Source organism: Tupaia chinensis, unplaced genomic scaffold (genome assembly GCF_000334495.1).
Source record: "Tupaia chinensis unplaced genomic scaffold, TupChi_1.0 Scaffold000627_1, whole genome shotgun sequence".
Lineage (NCBI taxonomy): Eukaryota > Metazoa > Chordata > Mammalia > Scandentia > Tupaiidae > Tupaia > Tupaia belangeri.
The window spans coordinates 2334951-2342066 of NW_006160147.1; the positions used below are offsets into that span (position 1 = coordinate 2334951).

Genomic DNA, 7116 nt, shown 5'->3' on the forward strand with positions numbered 1-7116 from the left:
TCTGGATGGCACGGCATTCCCACGTGACTCTGAAGGCGCTGGGAAGCGGGGTAGTGGGCTCCCCTCCCACGCTCGCACCCGCTGGGCTTTTGGCTCCTGACTTCTCTCTGCGAAATAGAGTCAAAGCAGTGATGCTCGGAACAGAATCGTAGTTCCTTGAGATAGCAGGACCTGGGGAGATCCCCTACCAAGGAAGGAGAGCAGCCACGTCAGAGTCCCAGAAGAGGGGTAGCAGGCAAGATGACCACCCCTGCAGAAAGAACTGTGTATAAGCAAAACAACCCCCTTTCTGCAAAAGAGCTGAGTTGGTGGAATTTTGCTCAGCAGGCCGCGAGATTGGGTGGCAGATAGAGATCTCTGCGCCTGGGCTGTGTGTGTGCAGGTTGGGGGGCATCCCGGAAGAGCATGGAGGGGGTGGGGCAGCACCCATGGCAGCCCCCTCCACTGCCCCCTCCACTGAGCTGGCTTCCACGCTTCCCAGGGCTCCTCATCAGTTCGTGGTCCTGGAGACACGTCCCCTACCTTCATCCACCCCTCACGTAAGTTGGCCTCATTCTTTCCTTGTTTTCACCTCGTCCTGCTCTCAACTGTTTGATTTTGACTGGAAGTGGCTACATCACCTCCCTTCAAGGGGCCAGAGGGCCATGTTGCCAAAGGGTGGGGCACTCTGGGAGGACCATCTCAGGGTCAGGGATGGCAGTGCCTGACCCAGCAGTCTCTGCCTTATGGCTGGGCTTCTGCAGGGAGCCAAAGCTACGTGGCAGAGAGGTTTCTAGCATCCCAGCGCCCCTGCAAAAGAGTGCCATTAGATGGGTGCAGAAGCAGAGCCACTGGCAGGACAAAGAGTCTGGCGGGACTCTGAGAAGACAGCCAGCGCTGAGCACGTGTGCATTAGGCAATCGGGGAGAGGCGTGGGCCGCGTGTCCAGCCATGAGGTTGGACTGTTGACTTATTATCCTCCGTGTATAGCTGATGGCCACTCCGCCCTGAGGCTGGTTGCTTGTCCTGTTCTCTGGGCTGACATCCTGTTCCTTGGCTGGCTCAAGGCTCTTGCCAAGGTTCATGAGAAGGTGAGCTCAGGTCTAATTCAGCGCGGTTGTGTTCAGTGCCCGTTGAGCATGGAGAGCCCTGTGTTCTGCTCAGACAGGCTTTTGCAGGACACCTTTGGGCCAGATGTGTAAGGAGCAAGGGTGACTGAGCTCCCAGCAGAGGCTGAGGCACCTGCTGAGATGGCCCGGGATGGATGGTGTTAGCCTGGATTGCAGTTGGGCGGAGACCACCCTGACACACAGGCCAGGGAGCTGGGACTTTGTTGACAATGGGCAGCCAGAGGGTGTTTCAGAGAACTTTCAGAATGGGCGGCTCATTCATTCAGACTGGAGCGACAATCATTGTCCTGCAGAACATTCCAACAGAACCCTGTTCTTTTCCTTTCCATTCAAAGACATTTTTGCTGCCTTCAAATCATGTTGACCCGCTCGGCAACTGAGACTATTTTGCCTTTCCTGCTGGGGCACATGTGCTTCCAGGGTGTGGGACTGAGGCCGGCAGCCATGGGTGACATGGTGCTTTTGTCTGTCTACCCTGATGCAGGCTGCCCACGGCTTCGGTCCTGTGGGGGCCCGAGCGAGTCAGTGTGGCCAGCTTTCCGAGGAGATCCAGTGTGTGCAATTTCCCGATGAATGGGCATACTTATTGTTGAGGAGTGAGAGATACTGATCTGTAGGTTGGTATATTTCCAGACAAACGAGATACGCAGGGACTGGATGCGCTTTACCAAGCCCTCATTGTGAGGAAGGTGCTGAGCAAGGCTGGGAGAAAGGGTAGCAGACCCTGCCCTCGGGAGACTCTAGTTTTTCTGGAGAAGAGGTAGCTGCATTGTGGGAACAAAGCCATCCCCATTTGGTAGCCTTGGGTCAGAGTCTGGGAGGAGGAGATCAGAGTCAGACAGCCCTGTCTTGGCTTCTTCTGAGCTGTGTGATTTCTGGGAAGTCCTAGAAGTTTCTTTTTCTTTAAACTTTTCCTATAGGGCCCATGCACTTTTTCTCAGTTCTCCTCTCAGGATTCTGAGCATGCACACACACTTGCGCCTGTTGTGATTTTCAAGCCACCGGGTCCAGGACTTGAACTGTGCAGTTAGCCATGTACGGTCAGCACGTTAACCTCCACGCCACCTGCTGACCCAAGTTCTTGAACTTTCTTAAAGCCTAGTCTGCCCACCTACAAAGGGGAAAAGAATATCTTCCTCGAGAGGTTAAAAGAATTCAGTGTAGCATTCGGTGCAGGGCCTGGAGTACCAAGGCTGTAGGAAGTGGAGGTGCCAGCCTCACGGCCACTGTGGTGGTGATTGAGGCCTGTCCTGGGGCAGGGATGGTACAGAGCTCCTAGGGTCATGCGCTTGGCTTCTGTAGGATCAGGACAGGGGTGTATGATGGGGACAGTCATTGTTGCTATGACACCTCCCTCGACCTCCCGTGATAGTCCTCTGTGCAACAAGCAGATGCAGTGTGGCCTAGGTCAAGTTACTTCATCTGTGTCTGCTTCCTCATCTATAAAATGTCACGGATAATGTCTCTGTTGGGCCAGCTGGTGACATGGTGGTTGAGGCACCTGGATCCCACAAGGCTAAGTATATGGCCATGGCTTGAGACACTTGGCCAGGCGTGTGTGCATGCATCCCAAAACCCTGAGAGGAGAATGGGGAAAAAGGGATTGTGGGGTGACCAGTCCCCCCCAGAGGGTGCTTTCTCACCGTTTCTGTCTCGGATGACTTCTCCCAAGTCATTGCGTTTTAAAATAGCAAAATTAGGGACCAGCAGATGGTGTGATGGTTACATCGTCGGACTCCCACGTAGTCGACCACGTTCCAGTCCTGGACCCAGCAACTTAAAACTCATGCCAGGCATGTGTGTGCGTGCAATGTGTGTGCATGCATGCCCCAAATCCCAAGAGGATAATGGAGGAGAAGGGATTGTGGCATGGCCATCCTCCCTGGGGACTGATTTCTCACTTTCTGTCTGTTTCTCTGGTGAGTGCACATACCCTATAGCAAAAATCTCTCTTAAAGATAAATACATACATCAATAAATAAAATAGCAAACTTTTTTTTTTTAAAGAAAAGCCTATGATGTTGGGAGGATTACATAAAAGTTACATGCACTGGGTCTACACTAGTGTTTGGCAGGTGAGGAACTTATATAGGTGTTTGCTACTGTTAGTTGTAGCTGTGGTTCTTTTGTTATTGGAATCACCAGTTCACTCAAAGAAAAGACGGTGAGAGCTACTGTCCCAACTCTTTCATGAGCTTGAGGTGTGGGGTAGAGGCTGGGGGGTGTGGCCCCCCGCCATGCTATCCCGGAGGGCTGTCCGGTAGAGGGAAGAAGCAGTTTCTCCCACGCTGGCGCAGGCAGGACGTTGCCAGGCGTGGCAGAAACGACCAGTCTAGCTCTGGCACACTGTCTTTGTCTGTTTTCCACCCTAAACTGGTCACTCCAGGGACAGTTCTATACCAAATAGTACGGTTTTTATGAAACCGATAGAATTCACATGAAGCAGCTGGAGTTGAAGCATGACACCACCACGTTCGTGCAATCCACCAGCTGGTGAATTTTTATCATTCAGAATAATAAACGGCCTTTAGCCAACCTTTGGACTGTGGGTGCCCAGGACGCTGCCCACAGGCGCCTGCCAGGAAGTGAAGGCCACATGGGTGTGTGGGGCTGCCTCGCCCTCTGACCATGGTGACACTGAGGCACAGAGAGGCCCTGCCTGCTGCTGTCCCCTTGGCACCTGGCCCCACCACTGCAGATGGCTGCGAGTTTAGAGCGTGTTTCCTCAAAGATCCTTGCGGTTTTGGAGTTGGAGGTGGGTTCCTCCTCTACTCCTTAGCTTCAGTTCCTGGTCTGTAAAATGGGATTGTGGTGGCAGAAGTAAGTGCTTAGCTTGTTGGGGTCACTCAAGAAATGGCGGGCACTGTCGGTCATTACCTTTCTGCCGTGGAACTCCCACATGCCGCGTGTCCCGGCTGAAGGTGGAAGTCGGGGGCTCAGCCACACTTCCATTCCGCAGCAGCAAAGGCCTGGGAACCCCCGCCACCTCGCATTTTCTCTCTGGGGGAAGAAGCAATAATTCACTCCATGCACGAGTGGAAACACTGAGGCCCGCAGGGGTGAGGTTGTGTTCCAGGCCTGTGGTGAGTTAAGGACATCCAAATCCCTTATGTGTGCCTGGGGGCTTTATGGACCATTGAGTGTTTTTAAGTTTTTTTTTTTTTTTTTCCAAAGGATGTATAAAGGGAAAGTGAGAAATTTCCCATAGGAAGATGGCCACACCCCCATCCCTTCTCCTCTCGGGATTTTGGGCCTGTACATGCACCTGATGTGATTTTTTTTTTTTTTGAGAGTTTTTTTTCGCTATAGGGTGCGTGCGCTCGCCAGACAGACAGACAGAGAGAGACATAGAGACAGAAAGTGAGAAATCACCCCCCAGGGGGGATGGTCACGCTGCAATCCCTTCTCCTCCATTCTCCTCTGGGGATCTTGGGCACGCACGCACACGCGCCTGGCGTGAGTTTTAAGCCACCGGATCCGGGACGTGAACCACGGTCGACTACGTGGGAGTCCAGCGACATAGCCATTACGCTAACTGCTGGTTCCCCACCTGATGTGATTTTAAAGCCATCGAGTCTAGGACTTGAAACACAGCCAGCCATGTGGGAACCAGCACCTTATTAACTATCATGCCACTTACTGGCCACAGACCATCGAGTGTATAGAGTGATATATATTTTAAAGAATGATTTTATTTAGCTTTATTTATTTATTTATTTTAATTTGACTAGAGAGGAACAGAAAGAGAGAGAGAAAGAAAGCCACCAAGTTCAGGATTTGAACCGTGGTCGGCCATGTGGGAGTCCAGCGGCCTTAACCGCCACACCGCTAGCCCCGTAGAGTGATATTTTTTGATATTCAGAAAACTGAGCTGAGGCATCTAGTGACTTGGTGGTGTGTGTTTTGGCTCCCAATTGGCAGATGGGGAAGTTGAGGCTCAGAAAACTTAGGGGACTTGGGAGGACAGCACACTGAGTTTGTGGCAGAGTCTGGGCTGAAACTCAAGCCTTCTGCTGTTCCTGCTGTGCACCCAGAGCCCCCCACCCCTGCCCTTCCAGACCCTCTCCGCAGTGACTTTCTCCCTCGGTTACAGGTAAGCTGTTAGGGTGGCTAGTCATGGACCGGGAGGGAGAGAGTTAAGGTCTTCCGTGACCCCATCAGTGACCCCCTTCTCCGGTCAGGTCAGCAGGCTGTGGGGGAGGGGAATAGCCACCAGGAGACCCAGTGGCCCAGTGCAAGGCAGAGGGTTGGGCCGGGGAGGGGATTTGGACCAAGATGAACAAAGATGCTAGTGGCCTTTCCAGTCTCCATAGGAAATCCCGGCAGGGCCCTTGGGTGGGCTGCCATCAGCGTGCCCTGCACTCTCAATCAAGCCTTGGGGCACAGGCAGCCCCATAGACACAGGAACCCCAGTGGTTCTGGTTCAGTAGGAACCAGGATCGTTTATACCGGTAAAGCACCGAAGGGGAAATCAGAAGACGGAGACATCAAATGAACCTTAGGGCTGGGGGCTTTGGAGCCAGCCTGCCTCTTGCTGAAGAGGGAAGTGATGGTTGGGAGGCACACAGAAGCCAAGTCTGTGACCTCAGATGGGTGATTCCCTGCAAACTGGGAAAGCTGCCCAGTTCCTCCTCCCCCGCCCCCTGGCCCCGCCCCACCACTCGCATCTGCTAGTGCAGAGACCTTCTGGCTCAGAGCTCAGTCGGGACCATTGTCCTGGGTCCTCTCCAGATGAGGAGGGCACCAGCAGTAAGCCTTCTTCTGCAGCCCAAACCGCCAAGTAACTGCTCAGGGTCGAACAGCAAGCCGGGCATCAGCCCAGGGCTTGCCTTGAGACTGCCCTGAGCAGAACATCTGAAAGTCCAGGACTCGATCTCAGGGAAGACGGAATCTCTTCCTCTCTCCCATCTCCCCCTCCCAAGGTTGCAGGTGGAAGCTTTTCATTGTTCCTGGCTGAGAGGGAGACAGTGAGGGAGGCCTTCGTGCTGGTGGGGCAGGTCTGGCACTGTCTGGCTCTGGCTGTTTCTAGACACTTCAATTAGTGACGTTAATTATGGCCTTGTGAGCACGGGTTCTCCCACACCCACGGCAGCCGTCCTCCAACCCCACTGCCCCCACGCCCCGTCGCCCCGTCTGACAGTAGCCACCCTCTGTGAGGCTGTGTTTATGGGCTCACCTCCGCCCATCTGCAGAGTAAAGGTGCCGTAAAAGTGTAAATTATTAGCAGTTTTGTGTTCCCTATCTTTCAGAAAATTGTCTAAAGTATGCATAATATCAAATTGACCATTTTAACTATTTTTAAGTGTGTGCTTGAGGGGTACTAGATACATTTGCATTGTTGTGCAATGTCACCACCATCTGTCCCCCGAAGTTTCTCTTAATTCCATCTGCCCCACCAGCTCTGGTAGCAGGTACGCTGCTTTCTGTCTCTGAATTAACTGTTCAAAATGCCTCACCCGAGTGGACTCGTACAGTACTTTGTTGTCTTGTGTCTGGCTTATTTCACAGGGCAGTGTCCTCACCGCTCGTCCACTCTGGCACATGTCAGGGCAGCCTTCCCTTTTAAAACTGATGACATCCCCTTGTATGTACACACCACATTTTGTCTGTCCACGTGGTCCATCAGTCAGTGGATACTTGAGCTGTTTTGGCTACCAGGAGTAATATTGCTATGAGCAGGAGGATACAAATGTCCCTTCAAGACCTGGCTTTTGGTTCTTTGGGGTGCATATCCCAAAGTGGGATTGCTGGATCATGTGATAATTCCGTGTTTTTGAGGGCCTCCATACTATTTTCCACAGGGTCTGCACCATTTTACATACGCATCAATAATTTTCCATATCTTTTTTTTTTTTTTTAAGACAGTTTGCTAGAGGGACCAGCAGTTAGTGTAATGGCTATGTTGCTGAACTCTCATGTAGCTGACCACGGTTCGAGTCCCGGACCGGGTGGCTTAAAACTCACGCCGGGTGCGTGTGCGTGCGTGCCCAAGATCCTGAGAGGAGAA

At 52.6% G+C, this 7116-nt stretch overlaps 1 protein-coding gene across 3 annotated transcripts in view; it reads left to right on the top strand.

The window, feature by feature from the left end:
- SOX13 (SRY-box transcription factor 13) overlaps positions 1–7116 on the top strand; it is a 60689-nt gene that overhangs the window by 18577 nt on the left and 34996 nt on the right. The window lies entirely within an intron of this gene.